Genomic DNA, 23,784 nt, shown 5'->3' with positions numbered 1-23,784 from the left:
ACTTCTACCATAGTGCATGACCAATCATTTAACAACACTGTATTTCATCTGCCTTTTCTTTGCCTGTTCTCCCAAATGCCCAAGTCTTTCTCAATACTCCCTGCTTCTTGAACATGACCTGCTACTCCACTAATTTTTATATCACCAACAAGCTAGGGCACAAAGCCAACAATTTCGTCATCCATATCATTAACATATAATACAAAAAGATGTAGACCCGACATTGACCCCTGAAGAACGCCTCTGGTCACTGGAAGCCAAAAAGATAAAGGCCCCCTTTATTCCTAATCTTTACATTATGTCAGTCAGCCAAACTATTAGACAAGCTAGTGTCATTCTTATAGTACTACGGGTTCCAATGTTGCTTAGCAGCATCATGTGTGGCACCTTGTCCAATGACTTCTGAAAATCCAAATCAAAAACATCCACTGGCACCTTTTGTGTATCCTGTTTGTTAATTCTTCAAAGAATTCCAATGTATTTGTCAGGCAAGATCTCCCCTTAAGGAAACCATGCTCACTTTGTCGATTTCTAGCATTTCAATGTCCGCTCGTGTCCTTCTTCTACATTTTATATATCTCTAAACATTTTGGTTTCCTCTTTTATATTATTAACTAGCTTAACATTCATATTTCCCCCCCTTATTACTTTTTTCTCAGTCTTCTGCCGGTTTTTAAAAGCATCACAATCCCCTAGCTTCCCACTAAATTTCACAATATTTTATGACTTCCTCCTTTGCTTTTATTCTGTCTGACTTTCCTTGTTAGTCAATATTGCCTCATCCTCCTTCTAAAATGTTTCTTCTTCAATGGGATGAAATGATCCTATGTTTTCTGAATTACACCCTTAAACATCTGATACTTCTGCTTTATCATCATCCCTTCTAGGGTTGTTTCTCATCAACTTTGGCCACCCCATCTTTCATGACTCTGTAGTTACCTTTACTCAACTGTAATACCGATAACTTTTGCCTCTCAAACAGCAGGGTGAATCCTATCATTAATATAATCGTTGTCTTCTTAGATTTCCTTTATGTTATGCTTCCTAATCAAATCTTTGTCAAAACTTGGACAAATCAAGTCCATACCTCCTTCTAGCTGATCCTCGATTTTCTCATCAGCTGACTTCAAACAATGAGGATTGGTAACAATATCTCCTCCTAGCTAATCACCAACCTCAGGTTTAACTTCCTGTTCTACTTTCTACAAACACATGACAGAGTACCAAAACCATCTACAAATTCACCAATGACATTACTGTTGTTGGATGAATCACATGGTGATAAGCCAGCTTACTGGAGCAAGGTAGGACAGTTAGGTGAGTGGCTTTCCAACAGAACTTCTCACTCAATGTCAGCAAAACTTGGCTTCAGGAAGGAGAAGCAGGCTGAACATGTGCCAGTCTACATTGTGGGAGAGGAGGTGGACAGGGTAGACAGCTTTAAGTTCATGGGCACTAACATACTGGATGACTTGTCCAAAGCTCAACACATAGATGCATTCACAAGTTAAGCACACAGCTTCTTTACTTTCTTCAGAGGCTTGTCCCCAAACACTCTAATGTTCTTCAGCAACTTATTGGTAGAAGCATCCTGACTGGTTGCATCATAGTCTAGTACAGCAATTCAAACATGTAAGAACACAAGAAGTGCAGAGATTAGTGTACTCAGCCCAAAACATCATAGTCATATTCTTCCCCACCACTGGTAGTTTCCACAGGACCCACTGCCTCGAGAAGGCAACAGCCATCATCAAAGTTTCTCAGCATCTGGCTCATACCATCTTCAGAGACACAGAAGCTTGCAACACACCACCTGCAACCGTTTGGTTCTTGAACCAATTAGCACAACCCTAATAACTACAGTATAGCAGTACTACGATTAATTTTAATGCTTTACAGTTAAATGGACTTTGTTCTTTTTATTCTAATTGGGTTATTTCATGTAAAGCTTATATATAATTGAATATTAATTGATTTCTTTGTGAATGCAACTTACATAATGCAATCTGGACTTTGGAAGGTTTGCCGGGGTGTGGGGGGAGGGGGGCGGTGGTGTTGGGATTCAATCAGGTCACTGCTCAAGTAGAAACAGAAGCAGCAGGTTGCTACAGTGAAAGAAACCTTTGACCAGTGACCAATTGGCATTTGGGATTGATCAGCAACAGCAAATTAAAGGAAGGCAGGGGAAAGTGCAGTGGCTGTCATCTGAGTGGACAGCGTCAGAGAGGTGATCTTGAGGCTTCAGATCTTCGAGGCTTCTGTGAAGAGAGGCATCAGCTACAGAAAGCAAAAAAAAGAAAAGCTCAAAGCTAAGCTTTTTTTCCCGTCCCTTCTTCATACCTGCTCAGCTATGACAGTAGAGATGCCAGGCAGGGTAGTTGAAAGATCCTCTTGCAGGATGTGGGAAGGCAGACCGACCTCCCGCATCCCTGATGACTACAAATGTGAGAAGTGAATCCAGCTACAGCTTCCAACAATCTGCAATAAGGAGCTGGAGCTGGAAAAGGATGAGCTCCGGATCATTCGGGAGGCTGAGTGGGGACAGATAGGACATATAGAGAGGTAGTTACACCTAATGTTCAGGACACAGAAAACTAGGTGACAGTCAGGAAGGAGAAAGGGGTTAAGGAGCCAGTGCAGAGTACCCCTGTGGCCATCGACCTCAACAACACTTTGGATCTAACAGAGGAAGGTCACAGTGGTTGGGTCTCTGGCACTGAGTCGGCCACTGTGATTCAGAAGGGAAGGAGAGGAGAACAGGCACACTGCGATGATGGGGGTTTTGTTAGTCAGGGTAATGGACAGGAGGTTCTAGGGGCAAGAATGAGATTCCTGGATGGTATGTTGCCTCCAAGGTGCCAGGGTCCGGGATATCGCGAATCAACTCCTCAGCATACTTAAGTGGGAGAGTGGGAGGGTGAACAGGTAATGTCCATGTAGGTACCAATGGCATGGGTAGAACAAGTGATGAGGTTCTGCATAGGGAGTTCAGGGAGTTATGTGCTAAGTTAAAAAGCAGGAATCCATGATTGCTACTCATGTCACATGCTAATGAGGCCAGAACAAGGAAGATTATACAGTTTAATACATGGCTAAGGAGTTGGTGTAGGAGGGACGGCATAAGAGTTTTGGATCATTGGGCTCTTTTCCATGGAAGCTGGTACCTATACAGAAGGGACAGTTTGCAACTGAACTGGAGGGATACGAATATCCTAGCGGGAAAGTTTGTTAATGCTGCATGGAGGAGTATAAACTAGAGTTCCAGTGGGATGGGAACCAGAGTGCCAGAACAGTTAGTGGAGCAGTTGTGGAGACAGATGTTGGTAAAACCTCAGACAAAGTCAGGAATCAAAAGGTTGAGCAGGATGTGAGTAATATCTTGAGATGCATATATTTCAATGCAAAAAATACCATAGGAAAGGCGGATGATATTACACAAGATGAGGTTGCTGGTTTACAAAGAGAGGCAATGTGTAGTAAGGAGAGGCTGTTGACAAGGCAAAACACAATCAACAGGATAAAGGCAGACAAAAGTGAAAAGAGCAAAGGGTTTTATATTTGAATGTGCAAAGTATATAGAACAAGGTAAATGAATCTGTAGTACAGTTACAGACTGGCAGGTAAGATATTATTGGCTTCACTGAATCATGGTGGAAAGGAGATTATAACTGGAAGCTTAATGTTCAAGTGTACACGTTGTATCAAAAGGGTAGGCAGAAAGGCAGAGGGGGACGATGTTACTCTGTTGGTAAAAAATGAAATCAAATCATTAGAAAGATGTGACATAGGGTCAGAAGTTGTTGAATGATTGTGGATAGAGCTAAAAAAAACTGAAGAGGTAAAAAGACCCTAATGGGGATTGTATACAAACCCCAAACAGTAGCAAGGATGTGGTTTACAAATTACAATGGGAGATAGAAAATGCATGCCAAAAGGGCAATGTTACAATAGATAAGGGTGATTACAATATACAGGTAGATTAGGAAGATCAGATTGGTGCTAGGTTCCAGGAGGGGAATTTCTAGGTTGTCTATGAGATGCCTTTTTAGAGCAGTTCATGGCCGAGCCCAGCTGAGATCAGCTATTCTGGATTGGGTGTTGTTCAATGAACCAGAATTGATTAGAGGGCTTAAGGAAAAAGGACTCTGAGGAGAAAGTGGTCATAATATGACTTAATTCACCCTGAAATTTGAGAAGGAAAAGCTAAAGTCAGACGTATCAGTACTACAGTGAAGTAAAGGAAATTACAGAGGCATGAGAGAGGAGCTGGCCAGAACTGGTTAGAAAAGAAGACTAGCAGGATTGAAGGCAGAGCAGTAATGGCTGGGATTTGTGGAAGCAATTTGAAGAAGAAGAAGAGAAAGAAGTATTCTAAAGAAAAGATAGCATAACTCTGGCTAATAAGAGAAATCAAAGCCACCATAAAAGCCAAAGAGAGGGCATATAATAGAGAAAAAGTTAGTGGGAAGTTGGTGACTAATGAGAAGCTTTTCAAAACCAACAGGAAGGCAACTAAATATTCATTAAGAATATAAAGATGGAGTAGAAAAGTAAGCTAGCCAATAATATTGAAAAGGATATCAAAATTTCTTCAGCTATGTAAAGTGTCAGAGAAGTGAGAGTGGATATTGGAGCACTGGAAAACAATGAAGGAGAGGTAGTAATGGGGTAACAAGGAAATGGCAGATGAACTGAATAAGTATTTTGCATCAATCTTCACTGTGGAAGACATGAGCAGTATGGTGGAAGTTCTAGTTGTCTGGGGTCATGAAGTGTGTGAATTTACCATTACTAGAAAGAAAGTAATTGGGATAGTGAAAGGTCTGAAGATAGACAAGTCACCTGGACCTGAAGGTGTACACCCCAGGCTTCTGAAAGAGGTGACTGAAGAAATTATGAAGGCATTAGTAATGATCTTTGAAGAATCACTATGTTTTGGAATGGTTCCAGAAAACTAGAAATTGCCAATGTAACTCCACTCTTCAAGAAGGGAGAAAGGCAGAAGAAAGGAAACTATAGAACAGTTAGTAAATCTGACCTCAGAGGGTGGGTAGATGTTGGAGTCAATTATTAAGGATAAGGCTCAAGGTACTTGGAGGCACATAGTAAAGTAGGTGGTAGTCAGCATGGTTTCCTTAAGGGAAAATCTTGCCTGACAGATCTCTTGGTATTTCTTGAAGAAATAACGAGCAGGATAGACAAAGGAGAATCAGTTGATGTTGTGTACTTGAGAAGGTGCCACACGAGGTTGCTTAACAAGCCCATGGAAAGTTTCCAGCATGGATAGAGCAACAGCTGATTAGCAGGAGACAAAGAGTGGGAATAAAGGGAGCCTTTTCTGGTGGCTACCGGTGACTAGTAGGAATGATTATTTTTACATTTGGTGGAATTGATGACTTTGTTGCAAAATTTGTAGATGATATAAAGATGTACTGAGGGGCAGGTGGTTTTCAGGAAGTAGAGAGACTACAGGAGGACCTAGACAGATTAGGAGAATGAGCAAAGAAGTGGCAGATGGAATACTGTGTCAGGAAGTGTATTGTCATGCACTTAGGTGGAAGAAATGAAAGGGTTGACTAATTTCAAACTAGACAGAAAATACAAAAAAAAACTGAGGCACAAAGGGATTTGGAAATCTTTGTGCAGGATTCCTTTGAGGTTAATTTGCAGGTTGAGTCTATGGAAAGGAAGGCAAATACAATGTTAATATTCATTTCAAGAGAACTAGAAGATAAAAGCAAGGATATAATGTTGAGACTTTATAAAGCACTAGCGAAGCCTCACTTAGATTATTGAAGGCAGTCTTGGGCCCCTTATCTTTGAAATGATGTGCTGAAACTGGAGAGAGTTCAATGGAGGTTCACAAAAAAGATTCCAGGATTCAAAGGCTTGTCATATGAAGAGTGTTTGGTGGCTCTGGGCTGTATTCACTAGAATTCAGAAGAATAAGGGATGAACTCATTGAAACCTATCAAATGGCAAAAGGCCTTGATAGAGTGGATGTGGAGAAGATGTTTTCTATAGTGGGAGACTAAGAACAGGGTACACAGCCTCAGAATAGAGGGGCATCCTTTTAGAATGGATATGAGGAGGAATTTCTTCAGCCAGAGAATGTTGAAACTGTGGAATTCTTTGCCACAGGCAGCTGTGGAGGCAAGTCTTTATATATAGTTAAAGAAGAATTTGATAGGTTCTTGATTGGTCAGAGCATGAAGGGATATGGGGAGAAGGCAGGAGATCGTGGCTGAGAGTCAAATTGGATCAGCCATGATGAAATGGCGGAGCAGATTTGATGGGCCAAATGGCCTAAATCTGCTCCCATATCTTATGGTCTTATGGCATTACGTGCCTGTGATGCAGCTGCAAGTTAATTCATTGTATCTGTGCCTATGACAATATACTCAGCTTTGACTTTGGTCCATTGGCATGTGCACACTCCCTGCAAGAACTACATCATCCTCTCTGCCAAACCCTCTCCCATGGCCCTATGAACAGCTCGAGTGCCTTCATTGATCTAGCCACCAGATCTTTCCCAGATCTAGCCACCTACGTGTTTTTAATCATGTTAATTTTGGTTCTTTCACAAATCAACCTCATTCTCATCTTAGTCCTTAGACCTCAATGAACAGTTCCTCTCCATTCACTCTACCTGTGTAAATCCCCAGTCAGATTGCCTCTCACCCTCCTCTCTTTCAAGAGAATGCCAACTTCTCTACTGTTGTCCATCTGCATCCATCATTTCTGGAATATTCTACCAAATCTCTTTGGCACCTATTCTGAAACCTACATCCTGCTTCAAGTGTGACACCCTGAGCTGACCACTGTAATCCAGCGGTAAATAAACAAGTGCAGCTAAGTTACAGTCTTTGGAAAGCTAGGTATCCTGGATGCTTTTTAATGCCCACTGTCTTTCAAATGCTTGAGAGTGAGAGCAGCTTTGTCAGTGAAGGTGAACAGCAAGGTGAGGAAGAGAGAGAGAGAGAGAAAGCATGGGGTGTTAGCAGAAGTGTCATGCATTTTGCACTCATACGTGCAAAATGTACACACGGTCAAAACTGCACATATACACAGGGAAAATATACACAGAAACAATGCATGTGTTCATACACACACTCACGCACACGCGTATGCACACATAAAGTGCACACACAGGTAAAAGCATACACATCACAAAGTGCACAGGCTCAGAAAAAAAACCACACACACAGATTCAAAAGCATGTGCATACGTACTCTCACAAAAAAATACACAAAATTAGATGAAAGCACTTACATAGATAAAAAGCACACACAGAGACAAAAGCACACACTCAAACACACACATGCACAGACATAACTGCATACTCAAAACTCAAATATTCTGTACAAGCAGGAACCAGCAAGAGAGAGCTGCTATGTTATCTGCCAGGAACATAACACACACTGCAGTTATGTTACAGCCAAAATAATCTTCTCTAATTAGTACCTGTATTAATGATCCAGAGACAAGAGTTCAGATAATTCCTCAGCAACTGGAGAATTTAAACTTGGTTAATTAAACAGTTAACAAATAATAAACTTTTGTCAATTACTGTAACTGGGAAATACATCTCAAAGTGTCCTTCAGTGAAGAGGTCCACTGTGTTACCCCACCTGGCCCAGACACAACTCCTGGCACTTACGAATACCTGTATCACTACCTCATGAGTTCATATTGGACCCGTACAGTAAACCCCTCTACTGTAAGCAGTTCATATGAACTCCACGTGTGACATGGGTTTCTTCAGTCTGCTCCAGTTTGCTCCCACATTCCAAAATCAGAGTGTTAGGGTTAGCAAGTTGAGGGCATGGTAAGTTGGTGCTGGGACTGTGACGACACTGGTGGGCTGCCCTAAACTCGCTAACTCTAAACATACATTTTGCTGATTTGGTGAAAATGACGCATTTTATTCTATGATCTGTTTCAAAGCAATGTGGCCAATAAAGCTAATCCCACTGACCCCTCCAGCAACTGTGCCCATCCCAGGAACAAATATAGTTTTCTTTTATATTTGGATCAGCTATAATCTTATATCAGGTCATGACCAGGTAATGAATGGGTTTGGATTTTACAAGCTTTCTTAAGTCAATTTTGTCCTTAAGTTAGAAACTACACCAAAATCACTCCATATGCCAACTGCATCTCCACAGTATTGCAATAAATCGCATCAAAAATCAAAAGTGTACAAACACTGATAAGAAAGAAAAATTACTAAAAGTGAGGTGGCAAAGCAAAAGAGAGGCGCGGGGATTAGTTTTACCATTTGTAGGGCTTTGCAATTTTTGACTTGAACTTTTTAAGTTTTGAATCATTGGACTTTTGAATTTAATAAAATCATGGGAATTTGTTCACATGTGTGGTTGTCCATAAATTGAGTATTCTCAATCTGAGGGAACAGTCCACTAGAGGAATCCAACAGTTCAAGCACATCTATGGTGGGAAAGGAATCATTGATGTTTCAGTTCAAAATCCTGAAGTATCCAGATATAGGGTTTTGACCCAAAACATTGATAATAACTTTCACTTCACACATACTGCCCAACCCATCGAGTTCATTCAGCAGACTGTGAGCTGCACCAGCTTTCAGCATCTGCAACCTAAGATGTCTCCTTGTTAACTGAGGGACAGCCTGTAAGTGATGGGACCGCTTGAGGGGCAGAATGTTCCTATTCACGTTTGGGTTAACAGTCAAAAACATGGGCATTGCTCCATAGCAACCAACCTCAAACGGTTTAGCCAACAAGCAGTTCCAAATGTGTGTCATGGACTGAAAGAGGCAGTGAGGTGAAGCCAAGATTAAACTTGGACACTATTTTTATCTCCGTCAACCACAGACAAGCTACTGGAATACTATTACAAAGCTGGGTCACAATGCACTTGGAACTGGTGCTGTTGTATATTTCAAACAAACTAAGCAGAAACCTGACAACAGAAATTGTGGTCATCATTTCAGGTCAGTGTCAGAACCAGAAATGCTTCAGTGGCCATTGGACCGCAGTGAGCCGCAGGAGAAGACAAAATGGGATAGAACCATCTACCAGTGACACTCTACAGTGAATCTAGCTGTGTCATTGTAAAGGTGCAACATAACCTCTCTTTTATATTCTGTGCCCTATGAAGACAAATATGCCTTATGACTTCTTCACCACCCTATTCACCTATGTTTAAACCTTCATTGAATTACGGACATAGACACCTGATCCCTCTGTTCATTGACATTCCTTACCTTTTCCTGTACACATCATAACCTTGGATGTCTTCCCAAATGCATCACCTTACAACAGGAGAGGTTTACCAGCAGAGTCCTTGCCCACACTAGCTGCCCTTTCCCAGTTAAATAGCAACGGCAACTGGATCAAAGCAGATCTCCTGCCATTTGAGCTGACCCAACAAAGGTGAAAGCACAAAGGAAACACAAACAAAGGGGAATGGAGAGGGTACCCAACGGGAAAGATTCAGGCATGGATGCAGAAGCAGTATGGATGCAGGTTATGAAAATGCAAAGACTCGAGAGAAGAGACAAACTAAAGCATAGGGACTGATGCACTGATACAAGTCTCAGGGTACTGATCAGGCACATACTGATACAAGCACATTCTGACACAGGCGCAGACTGATACAGGCACAAACTGACAAGGGCACAAGCTAATACAGGCAGAGACAGACTGTCAGAGGTATATACAGACTGATGCAGCCACAGACATACTTGCAGATGTGCGGAGCCAAGCTCTTGGGTCACATCAACTTACCAATACCCCTACATACGACCAAGCTCCCAAAGCTTAATTAAATACAGAAGTCTGGCACACATTAAAACATTCATTGTCATGATAAATACAACTAGTTTCCTCACTCTCTCCACTTCTAGGAATTGCTTTTTCGTTTCAGTCATGTATTTTTGATATTGTTCATTACAATAGTGTAGAGGTGTGGCTATTATAGAGTGTGATTTTTGTGTATTGGCAAAATCAATGTACAGACATCCATGAAAATAGAACCTGTTAACTGGGGATGGCCTATGCATCAGAATCAAAATTATCATCTAAAAACTTGCTAATGATATAACTATTGTTGGCAGAATTTTGGCAGATCACCGGCTGGTGGTAAGAGTGGGCTCCCTCACCACCCTTTGACCCTGAACACAGGTGCTCCTCAGGGCTGTGTACTAAGCCTCCTCCTTTACTTCCTGTATACCCATGACTGTGTCACCACCCGCAGCTCCGATCTGCTAATTAAATTTGCTGACGACACTACACTGATTGGCCTAATCTCAAATAATAATGAGGCAGCCTACAGAGAGGAAGTCATCACCCTGAAACAGTGGTGTCGAGAAAACAACCTCTCCCTTAACGTTGCAAAAACAAAGGACCTGGTTGTAGACTACAGGAGGAATGGAGCCAGTCTAACCCCTATAGACATGATGGATCTGGTGTTGAGAGAGTTAACAGCTTTAAGTTCCTCAGCATAAATGCTACCGAGGATCTCACGTGGTCTGTACATACCAGCTATGTGGTGAAAAAGGCACAACATTGCCTCTTTCACCTCAGATGGTTGAAGAAGTTTGGTATGGGCCCCCAAATCCCAAGAACTTTCTACAGGGGCACAATTGAGAGCATTCTGACTGGCTGCATCACTGCCTGGTATGGGAACTGTACTACCATCAATCACAGATCTCTACAGAGTGGTGCCCAGTACATCTGTCGATGTGAACTTCCCACTGTTCAGGATATTTACAAAGGTAGGTGTGTAAAAAGGGCCTGAAGGATCATTGGAGACCCAACTCACCCCAACCACAAACTAATCCAGCTGCTACCATCTGGGAAATGGTACCACAGCATAAAAGCCAGGACCAACAGGCTCCAGGACAGCTTCTTCCACCAGACCATCAGACTGCTTAATTCATGCTGATACAACTGTATTTGTATGTTATATTGACTACCCTGTTGTACATAATACTTATTATAAATTACTATAATTGCACAATGCACCTTTGAACGGAGGCGTAACATAAAGATTTTTATTCCTCATTCATTTGAAGGATGTAAGTAATAAAGTCAATTCAATTCAATTTCAGATGGTGTCAAGAAGCCGTACAGAAGTGAGAGGTACTTGAGTGGTGTCACAGCAACGACCTTGTACTCAGCATCAGTAATACTAAAGAGCTGATTATGGACTTCAGAAAGGGTAAGATAAGGGAACACACACCAGTCATTACAGGGGGATCAGAAGTGGAGATGGTGAGCAAATTTAGGTTACTGGGTGTCAATATCTCTGGTGATCGAACCTGGACCCAACATATTGATGCAACTACAGAGAAGGGAATGATAGTGGTTATATTTCATTGCGAGTTTGAGGAGATTTGGTATGACACCAAAGACATTCACTAATTTCTACAGATTTACTGTGGAGAGCATTCTAACTGGCTACATCATACTCTGGTATGGGAGGTGGGGCTAATGCACAGGATTGAAATAAAGTGCAGAGAATTGTAAACAGTCAGCTCCATCATGGACACTAGCCTCTGTAGTATCCAAGACATCTTCAAGAACTGCTGCCTCAAAAAGGTGGCATCCTTCATCCAAGTCATGTATTGTGTTCAATCCTACCATCAGGAAAAAGGTACAGAAGCCTGAAGGCACACAACCAACGATTCGGGAACAGCTTCTTCCCTTCTGCCATATGGGCATTGAACCCATGAATGTTATCACACTACTTTTTCATTTCCATTTTTGCATTACTTATTTAATTTAACAATTTAGCATATATTAACTATTTAACACTTACTGTAATTCACAGTTTTTTTCTATTATTATGCATTACATTGTACTGCTGTTGCAAAGACAGCAAATTTCATGATGTATGCCAGTGATACTAAACCTGATTCTGTTTCTTTTCATGGGTTCATGGACTGTTCAGGAATCTGATTGCCATCAGTAAGGTGAGTGGAGGAACAGAGACATAGAAACAGGCTTAGAAACATTCACAAGTGCATAGAGAAATAGACTTTGAGAAATTAACAGAAGGATGTGGACACAGGAATGGAGAGAAATGAACAATAAAAACAAAGATGTCCACAAATGTAGATGTACACACACACACACACACACACACACACACACACACACACACACACACACACACACACACACACACACACACACACACACACACACACACACACACACACACACACACACACACACACACACCCTGACACAGAACATGAAGAGATGTAACTAAGGAACATGCTCGACTGTCGACAAGTATGTTCTGCCAGCAGTGCTAAGTGGTTGATCCATCTCTCCTCCTTCTCAAAATCTCGGCCTGAGACAATTTAGGTTTCAGCCAATTTGCATCAGTCCATATGATATCAAGAAAGGGCTGAAAGCAATGGATACACAGAGGCTCCAGGATCTGACGACATTGAAGCTTGTGTTCCCAAGCTATCTGTGCCTCTAGCTGTTCCAGTCCACTTACAACGCTGGCATCTACCCGACAATGTGGAAAATTGCCCAGGTATATCCTGTTCACAAAATACAAAACTGGCTCACTACTGCCAATTCGCTCTGTGCTCAATCATCAGTAATGTGCTGGAAGCTACCATCAATAAAACTGTCAGGCAGCATTTACTTGCAGAAGCTTCTTCAGTGTTCTAGAAACAGGCTGTTCAGCCCACCACGTGTGTACCGACCATGATACGAATCTAAACTAAACCCATCTGCCTACACACAGCCCATGCTGCTCCAGTCCCTGCCTGTTCAAGTATCTGTCTAAATGCCTCTTAACCTATCTGCTTCCACAGCCACCCCCGGCAACAGGTTTCAGGTTAAAAACAAACTCGCCTCACAAATCTCCTTAACATTTCATCATTCTCATATTGGACCAATGCCGCCTAGTATTTGACATTTCCAATTTGGGAAAACCCTAATCACGCCTCTCATTCTTGCATATACTTCTGTTAGGTCTGGACACTCCAGAGAATACAATCCAAGTTTGGCCAGCCTCTCCTTATAAACTAATACTCTCTAATCCAAGCTACATCCAGGTGAACTTTCTCTATGCCTTTTTCAAAAGCTTCACATCCTCCCTATTGTGAGGTGACCTGAACTTCACATAATACACCAAATGTGGCCTAACCAAAGGTTTATACAGCTGCAACATGACTTCACAGTATTTATGCACAATGCCCCAGATGATGAAGGCAAGCATAAATAAAAAACACAAAATGCTGACAGAACTCAGCAGGCCAGACGGCATCTATGGGAGGAGGTAGTGGCGACGTTTCGGGCCGAAACCCTTCATCAAGAGTGAAGTGACATGGGATTGTCGAGAGGGAATAAGAAGTGGGGGGAGGAATGAAGTAGAGAGCTGGGAAGTGATAGGCTGGAGGGAAATGGGCTAGGGGGAAGGCAAGCATAAACTTTCTTTACCACCCTATGTACTTGTGTGCTCACCTGTAAGGAGCTATGGACTTGCATTCTGAGATCCATGGGCTCACCAATGCTCCTAAGGGTCCTGCCTTTTACTGTAAACTTTCCTCCAACAGTTTCCTTCCCAAAATGAATCCACATGTGGACTTGACCACACCCTTGGTCCAAAGAGTAGAGGTCCAGAGGTGAACTGGCACAGTTTGCAGCATTGGACTGAGTAACTGGGTACATCTAAGTCGATGGGTATCAAGGGCAAAGCACTTCTGTGGCCAAATTCATACATTGCTCAAAGGGGGCTGGCATATATATAATGATATATCCCTATATCCCTCAATAGCCTCAATGAAGGAATTCAAGGACTAAACCTCCTGGCACTCTGTGGTCAGAGAATTCTGAAGAAACATCCCCCATTCATGAGGACATTTCTCCCCACAAAATCAGGCAGTGAAATCATGAAGACTGTGACCCCTGGACCTGGAATCCTCAGCAAGAAGGATGCATTCTCCCAGCATCAAACCATCGATCCCTGTAAGAATTTTCTAAGTTTCAATGAAGTCGCTTCTCAGTCTGTTCCTGTACAACAAGCTGGAGGATAGTAAATAGGTTCTGCCCTTCCCCTATGGCAAGTTGGTTTGTTTAGGACAGAAGACCAAAACTGTGTGCAATATTCTGGGGTAGTCTCACCAGATCTGCAGTAACACATCCTACAGTCAAGTCCTCACATAGTAAAGGCCATTGATCTTTGTCATCTACTGGCATGCTAGTTATCAGTGTTGTGTGTACAAGCATAACCAACTCCCTCTAAACCTCACCTCCACTCAATGAGTCACTATTCAATAAGTGCCTCATTCATCTGTTATATTTACCTAGTGTGGGTCTAACCTTCTCCCACTTTTTTTTCCTAACCACGGCAAATGGAACTTGCTCAGACTGGCAACTAGGCTGGTATGGATGAGTTGGTCTGAAGGGGTTATTTCCATGCTGTGCAATTCTATAACTCCATATTCCAGCAGACATATTCTCTCTCAACTCTGCCATGGACAGTCATGAGCCTGGCTGCCAAATGAGACCCTATCCCGTAAAACCCAAAGTTACAGAAACACCAACAGAAGCTCAATCCTGGGAGAGGAAGGACCTTGGAAGATTGGGCTACATCAGGGGTCAGCTTGAAAAATGGACCTAAGACAGAGGACTCTGGTGAGCTGCTGTCAGTAGCCTACACCCTAGCTGGAGTGAGGAGCTTTAGAAGAAGACATTCTCTCCCACTTATTTGGTCTATCCTTGTCCCCCACCACCCAAAGCCTCTTTACACCGTCCTCCCAACATAATAACACCTCAATTTGTAATATCAGCAAACTGGTAGATAAAGCATTTGATCCATTCTGCCCAATGATCGATATGAATTGCAGTATAGTGTGACTCAAGTGCTGATCACTGTGGTACCCGCCAGTTCCAGCCTGTCAAATTCCCAACAGGTTTATTTACACTCTTTGCTGGATCCAATTGCGAGTTCAGCTCAGGATATTACTACTTTCCATATTCTCTATCCTTCATCCACATGCTCTAATCTCTATGGATAAAGTGAAAGATTCCATTTACATGAGTAATAGAATGCTGGAAGTCACTGGAGCTTTCATTCAGATAAGTCCTTGAAGCAACTTACTGCATTATCTATTCTGGTCACATTCTTGAAGAACTTAGTTAAACATGAATTAGTTTCATAAATCCAGGCTGTGTCTGCTACATCTTAATATTATTTTCTTATTCTGCTACTGCATCCTTTAAAATAGATTCTGATATTTTCCCTACCACTGGGTCCTCACTGGGCTGTGATCCCATTTTATTTTCTCCTACCTTTACTAAACAGGGAGCTCAAAATTGCAATCCTCCATTCCACATGCACAACTAGAAGAGCTTCAAGCTCCTTGGAGTGAGAATCACCAATAACCTGTCCTGATCCAACCACATAGATGCCACAGCCTAGAAACCTCTACATCCTCAAGAGGCTAAAGAAATTTGCTATGTACCAGTTTTCATCAAAGCAACATAGCAAGTATTCCATCTGGATGTATAGCGGCTTGGTGTGGCAACTGTTGTGCAAGTGTCTGCAAGAATCTGCAGACAGTGGAAGTCCCAGCTCAACACATCATGATAACAAGACTCTTCCCTATGCACTCTATCTACACTTCTCACTGCCTTAGTAAAGCTATCAGCCTAATCAAAGATCCCACCCACCCCAGACATTTTCCCTTCTCCCTCTTCTACCAGGCAGGAAATACAAACGCCTTACAGCACATACCAAGGGTCAAGAACACCTCTATCACAATGCTATAAGACTATTAAATGGTTCTCTGGTACAACATTATGGACTCTTGACCTCTCAATCTAACTCATGATGACCTTGCCTTAAACATTCTTTCTATCCACCACCACTACACTCTGACTACAGTGTGTACTGTCTGCCAGATGTGCTGCAGTTGCTTGACCAGGCTTCTCCAGTAGAACATCCTACACGCGTGACCAGTACCAGTGAAAAGGAGAAAGTGGGTGGGCACAGGAGAACACCACCATTTAATGCTCTCCTCCCAGCCACGCAGCCTGGTAAATATTTTACCAGGCCTTCATTGTTGCTGGGTCCACATCCTCCCACTGTAAATTCAAGGACTGTAGAAGCTCAGAGAGCCAAGATTCGTTTAAGCTGGGCTCACTCCCCTTTTCCCACACAGCCAGACAGGAAGAGCAGATTATCAGGATGAAAGATATTGTGGAGATCCATGTGTCAGTAGCTGAGAGGAGTATGATTAGTGAGCAGTCATAATCTGGGCCAATCTAGGCAGAGCAGGGGTATGGTGAAGGGGGTCACAGTTCCCAAGAGCATTTAGGACTGTGAAAGACAAATCCTTCTCATAGGCTCTGATCAGAGTCATTGAGAGATTGCTGGCTGGGTCATCCCAATGGCTGAAAGAGTTAGTCATTCAGAGATTTCAGGGAATATCCAATGAAGAGCCCAATGCTTTGGTCGAAATCAGAATCAGGTTTATTATCACTGACATTGAAATTTGTCATTTTGTTGCTGCAGGCCCATGCAAAACATAAAAGATTACAATGAACACGAGAAATTCTGCAGATGCTGGAAATCCACAACAACACACTCGAAAAGCTGGACAAACTCCAGCCGTATCTGTTCCCAGCACGTGGCTTTCCATTCCAGGACATCAGAGATTTCCTCCTCCTTTAAAGAAAAGGATTTCCCTTGCTCCACTATTCTTACTGTCTTCACCCACATCTCCTCCATTTCCTGAACATGCACACTGACCCTGATATTCCCACCACCTTAACTGTGGTAGGGTTCCTCTGGTCCTTACCTACCACCCCATCAGCCTCTGCATCCAACACATTATCCTCTGCAACTTCCGCCATCTCCAAAGGGATTCTATCACTAAACATATCTCTACCACACCCCTCCCCATTTTCCACAAAGATCACTCCCTCTGCAATTCCCTTGACCATTCATCCCTCTTCAATAAGCTGCCTTCTGGCACTTATCCCCTCAAGCAGCCTAAGTGCTACACCTGCCCATACACCTTTCCCCTCACCTCCATTCAGAGCTCCAGGCAGTCCTTCCAAATGAGGCAACACTTCACCTGTGAATCAGCTGGCGTTATCTATGGATCTGGTGCTCATGATGCACACTTCTGTAAATTGGTGAGCCCTGCCGTGATTTGGGGGACCGCTTTGTTGAGCACCTCTACTCCATCCATCCCAGGCAGGACTTCCCAGTGGCCAAGCATTTCAATTCCTATTCCCATTCCCATTCTGACATGTCAGTGCAATGCCTCCTCTTGTGCCAAGTTGAGGCCACACTCAGGTTGGGGGAATAACACCTTATATTCCATGAAGGTAGCCTCTAACCTGATAGCACAAATTTCTCCTTCTGTAAACAAATTCCACCCCCCTTCCTCTATTCCCCAGTCTAACTTTTTACCTCTTCTCACCTGCCTATTACTTCCCCCTGGGACCCCTCCTCCTTCACTTTCTCCTTTGGTCCACTCTCCTCTCCTATCAGTTTCTTTCTTCTCCAGCCCTAGATCCTTCCTACCCATCTGGCTCCACCTTTCACCTTCCAGCTTGCCTCCTTCCCCCACCCTCCACCTTTTTATTCTGGCATCTTCTTCCTTCCTTCTCAGTGCTTGAGAAGGGTCTCGGCCCTTAATGTCAACTGTCTACTGTTCATTTCCACAGATGCTGCCTGACCTACTACGTTTCTCCAGCATTTTGTAAATGAATAAACAATCGATATTTCAGGCTGAGACCCTTCTTCAGGAATGGAAAGGGGGAAAGATGCTAGATTAAAAAGCAGAGGAGAAGGAAACGAGGACAGCTGGAAGGTGACACGTGAAGCTAGGTGGGTGGGAAAGGAAAGGGCTAAAGAGGAAGGAATCTGATAGGAGGGGAGAAGGAACCATGGGAGAATGGGAAGAATGAGGGGCACTGGGGGGAGCTGATATACAGATGAGAAGAGTTAAGAGGTCAGAGTGGGGAAGAGAAGAAGAGGAAAGGGAAAAGGAAAAATATATCAGAAGGAGAAATCGATGTTTATTCCATCAGACTGAAGGCAACCCAGACAGAATATGAGGTGTCGTTCCTCTACCCTGAGATCGGCCTCATGGCACAAGAGAAGGCCATGGATTGACATGTCAGAACAAGAATGGGAATTGAAATTAAAATGGTTGGCCACCAGGAAATTCCACTTGGTGAAAGGAGCAGATGTGCTTGAGAAACCAGTCCACATTTTGTAACAGATCTAACCAATGTAGATATTTTGCCACATCAGGAGCACTGGTTACAATAGACAACCCCAGCAGATTTGCAAGTGCAACAATAAGATTACGATAAGCAAGATAGATATTGCTAAAGAAGAATAGCGAGGTACAGTAATATTTATAGGGTCATGGACCATTCAGAAATCCAATGGCGGAGAGGAAGAAGCTCTTCCTAAGATCGGAGTGGATGCAAAATTGTAGGGAGGGGAGCACTTACTTATGAACTCATTGCATTAGGTGGAAGAAACTTCTGAGCCTTAGGTATGCTGTCATTGCCCTCATGCTTGAGGCCTCCTTGCTTGTGTCCACCAGAAATAATAACACACATCTGACTATTGGATGTTGGACTCTAATGCACAGAAACAGGCCCTTTGGCTTCCCATGCCCGTGCTGCCCATCGGGTATCAATTGACACCAATCGCATTGAATCAGGGTATCAAATGCTTGTCTGGATACTTCTTAGATGCTGTGAGAATTGCTGTCTCTAATACCACGTCAGGCAGTGCGTTTCAGGTTCCAAATCCTCTCTAAGAGGAAAATAATCCTCTTCAGATCCCCACTGAAGCCCTTACCACGAACATATACCATTTTTGTTTTAAATACCACGACTATAAGAAAAAGTTTCTATGTCCCTTACAATGCTGTACTTCTTTATCAAGTTCCCCTCATCTCCAAGGTAAACAAATCCAGCATCTCCAGTCTCTCCTCATAACGGAAGCGCTCATCCCAGGCAACAGCCCAGTGAATCTCCTCTACACCCTCTCCAGTGCAGTCATGTCCTTCGCATACCATTATACTAACTCCTTCATAATCTTTAGCAAATCTGCCACCTCACGCAGGCAGTATGCATACTTGACCTTAACACTGTATCCATTAAAGGCACAAATGGAAGGTTTGAGATGGATTTGGCTCTCAGGCTAGATTTTTTAAATATTTTCAAACTTTACCACAATCACTAGATCTCACATGTGTATAGACATATGCAAACATTGAAACGGAGATAAACCTCAAAAATGCACAGCAAAATGAAAGGGCACAGTTAGGAAAACAACCGGGCACACACAGCATAAAGTGTAATGCTGGACAGCAGGGCAGACTGGAGTGGGGGAGAGAACAGAAATGGGCAGATACTTCAAAAGAATAACAAAGTAACACACACGAAATGCTGGCTGAATTCAGCAGGCCAGGCAGCATCGATGGAAAAGAGTAAACTGTCCACATTTCAGGCCAAGAGTCTTCATCAGGAGTTAGTGTTATATCTCAATGCACGGAGGAGAAGAAATAAGGAGAATGATCTTGTTGCACTACTACAGATTGTCAGATATGATGCTGTGGCCATCACTGAGTTGTGGCTAAAGGCTGGTTGTAGCTGGGAGCTGAATGTCCAAGGTTACATGTTGTATCAGAAGGACAGGAAGGTAAGCAGAAGAGGCAGCATGGTTCTGCTGGTAAAGAATGCCTTCAAATCAGTAGAAAGATGTGACATAGGATCAGAAGGTGTTAAATTCTTATGGGTTGAGTTAAAAAACTGCAAGGGTGAAAGGACACTGATGGCTTTTTTATACAGGCCTCCCAACAACAGCTGGGATGTGATAACAGTTTACAATGGAAAATAGAAAAGGTGAGTTAAAAGGGCAAGGTTATGATAATCATGGGAGATTTCAACATGCGAGGTTGGCAATAAACCTCAAGAGAGTGTATTTGTTGAATGCCCATGAGATGTCATTTTAGAGCAGTTTACTAGGGTGATCAGCTACACTGGACTGGGTGTTAAGTCATGTATCCTCAGCCTCCTGCTCTACTCCCTGAGCAGCCAGATTCTGCTGTAATTCTATCAACAAGTTTGCAGATGACACCACCATTGTGGACTAAATCTCAAATAATGATGAAACAGACTATGGGAAAGGTATAGCAAGTTTTGTGACATGGTGTCATGACAATACCTTGCCCTTCAATGTCAGCAAAATAAAGAAGAGAGAAACAAGATGGTGCTCACACATAGTGCTGGGAGCAGGTGGACACATAGAGAGTACACAGAGAGTGGAACAGGCAGTCATCTGTCATCAAAGGCACAGACATGGAGGAAGAGGGGCAGTCCAAGACAGGCACAGACTCAGACTGACACAAGCACAGAAAAAATAAGTGCATGGACACAGAGAGGCATCTGTAGAGAAGTATGTAGGCATACGCGCGCGCACACACACACACACACACACACACACACACACACACACACACACATGCACACCACTCTGGAAGTGGTAGCAACTGATGATGTTTACATGTAGTGAAATACAGAGGCAGATGCACAGAGAATCAGTGGCCACTTTATTAGGTACACCCTTACTCCTGCTCATAATGTAAATCTGTTAGCCTATCATGTAGCAGCAACTCAATGAAATAAATGCATGCAGACATGATCAAGATGTCCAATTGTTGTTCAGGCCAAACATCAGAATGGGGAAGAAATGACTAAGTGACTTTGACTGGCAAATGATTGTTCGTGTCAGACAGGTGGTTGAGTATCTCAGAAACTGCTGATTTCCTGGGATTTTCACACACAATAGTCTCTGAACTTTACAGAGAATTGTGTGAAAAACAATTTAAAAAAGCATCCAGTAGCAGTAGCAATAATGCCTTATTAATGAGAATGTCTAGACTGGTTCAAGTTTACCGGAAGGCACCAGTTCTTAAATAACCATGGGTTATACAGCGGTGTGCAGAAGAGCATCTCTGAATGCACAACACATCAAACCTTGAAATGGACAGGCAACAGTACATGAACATAAAGGCCATGAACATACACTCAGTGATCACTGTATTAGATCCAGGAGGTACCTAGTAAAGTGGCCACTGACTGTACATAACACAGAACACAGACAGGCACAGATGGAGGCCTGGCAAAATCCATAGGCACAAACACAGAGATGCAAAGACAAGAAAAGAAAGCACTGACGTAGAGACAATTGAGTGTGTGTATACACATACTGTACACAGGCACGCACACACACAGAGACACATGGAATGGAAATAGCTACAACTAAAGAAGTGCAGAATCTGGGCAATGGACAGGTGCATAGTCACATACAGCCATAAGCAAGGAAATACACTAGGATAGAAATAGAGGGAAACACTACAAGGTATGGAAGCAGACGGATACATGTTTAGGAGCAAAAGGAAGGAAGCGTGCGCAGAGAAGTAGATACAGAAACCAGGCAGCATCTATAGAAAAGAGTTCATTTGACTTTTTAGGCCAAGACCCTTCATCAGGAGCCCTGCTGAAGAGTCTCAGCCTGAGAAGTTGACTGTTTACTCTTTTCCACAGATGCTGCCTGGCCTGCTGAGTTCCTCGGCATTTTTTGTGTGTTGGTTGGATTTTCAGCATCTGCAGATCTTCTCTTGTTTGTAGATACTGCAACCTATGGATGGATGTATTGGCATGTACAGAATGCACAGACATGGAAATGGGCGAGCACATATGAAATGGACACAAATAGAAAAATACAGATACAGGAATATACACATGTATACGGAGAAAGATGGATGAATAGTGACATGTAGAGATATGTGAGAAATATTCTGGACATGTAGTCAGTATAGTATAGAAGTATAGAAGTAATCAAGTTTCCATGAACACAACTATGAATGCAGATTACACACTGAGAGTAATACACAAACATATAAACACATCTCGGCTCTAAGACAGTCATTGATACTGACAGGCATGTTGATTGATAGAGGTGGAACACACACACACACTGAAAACAAGCAGGAAAAGTTCTGAACAGGTTAGGAAAGGGACTGGAGAACAGTGCAAACATGGGATCAGACAGGAGGACAGAGAAATCCACAGACGTGGAAATAATATCCACCCACAGAGGAATATATTAACACATATAGACACACCTGGTGGCTGAGAACAATTAGACACACATTGGGAACTACAAAGGCAGAGAAACATACAGGTATATAGAACACCTCACAGAAATCCTGCACTGCAGAAACAGACAAAAGGGTTGCCGAGAAATGACAAAAACAACTATTACAAATATAGAAATCTCGTGATGTGGAAACAAATGATTGCCCAGAGGAGATTCTTACAAAGGACACAAACAGACAAACAAAGATAACACACAGATTGCAATGGATAGACAAAAAGAACAATACACATATATGCAAAGACACAGACACACAAAGGTATGTGCAAATGAAGGCCTGGGCTCAGCGAGAAACACAGATAAATGATGGTCATGTAGACAAATAAATAGGCTCAGCACAAACAAACACAAGATGGAATGGAATAATGTGAAATCAGACGGACTCAACTAACAGATTTTTTAACAGCAAGGAAGGATGAGGCCATTCAGCCCATTGAGTACATAATATCAATCCAAGTGGTCCCAATGTCCTACACTCTACCCACAGCCCTGCAATTCCTTTCCCAGCAGTTAACTACCTAGAACCTTTCTGAGACTACAGTGGAGGTGTCCTCTATTCCCACCCTGGCTCTGCACTCCACATCCCAACCATTTTTAGTACTTTCAGCTCCAATACCAGTCACCTTCATTCCCATATAATATGGTTCTGGACCCCTCTACCAGTGACAACAGTTTCTCTCCAGCTACACAGCAAGTACCCTTCATGACTTTAAATACCCCCATTAGATCCCCTCAGACCCTCCCCTTTTCCAAGAGCAGGCCTAGCTTTTCCATAAACCCAATAAGACTAAAACCACTGGAAATATTTTAGTAAGTGTCTCCTACAGCTTTCCCATCTTTCCGCGGCTGCACTCAGAATGGACACAATATGCTGATTGTAGCTAAAACTAGCATTGATTGTGTATCATTATGACCTCCCTGATCTTGTAGTCACTACCCCTCTCTGTAAAGCTTCAGATCCCGACTTCTATTTCAACCAATTTATAGACTTGTCCTTCTATTTTCAATCAACTATCCATACATAGCCCCAGAGCAGTCTATTATTCTGAGCATTCCCTACTTGGGAAATGTGCCATTCCTTGTGTGGGACAGTACCACCACACAGCTGCTAGAGCTGGATTTCAGCTCCAAAACCTAGATTCGATCCCAACCTCAGACACTGCCTGCATGGGGTCTCCGCATTCTCCCTGTGGGTTTTCCATGAGCGCTCCAGATTCCTCCCACATTCCAACGATGTCTGGGTCGGGGTTAGATGGCCACTGTAAATTGTCCTCTAGTGTGTGATCCAGGGTGAGTAGCCTACACAGGCCCAGCAGTGGCCAAACACAGGCAAATGGGATTAACTTCTACTGGTCGGCACAGACAGCTTGAGCCGAAAGACCTGCTTCCATGCTGTACATCTCTATGAATCGAGCCCAAAGGCTGAGATGCGTCAACTAGTGGGAGAGTCTCGAACAAGGGGACATATATATATATAAGGTTAGCCATTTAAAGCTGAGGTGAGCAGCCACAGCTTCTCACAGAGGGGGATGAGTGTTAGGGGTTCTCTGCTCTGGAGGTTGTGGATAATTGATC

The 23,784-nt window shown here is 42.9% G+C and overlaps 1 protein-coding gene across 1 annotated transcript in view; it reads right to left on the bottom strand.

Moving 5' to 3' along the window:
* The window catches only part of LOC132394459 (collagen alpha-1(V) chain-like), a 251,204-nt gene that overhangs the window by 159,201 nt on the left and 68,219 nt on the right, over positions 1-23,784 (bottom strand). The gene's annotated exons all lie outside the window — the stretch shown is intronic.

Source organism: Hypanus sabinus, chromosome 5 (genome assembly GCF_030144855.1).
Source record: "Hypanus sabinus isolate sHypSab1 chromosome 5, sHypSab1.hap1, whole genome shotgun sequence".
Lineage (NCBI taxonomy): Eukaryota > Metazoa > Chordata > Chondrichthyes > Myliobatiformes > Dasyatidae > Hypanus > Hypanus sabinus.
This window is presented reverse-complemented; position numbering and strand designations above follow the sequence as displayed.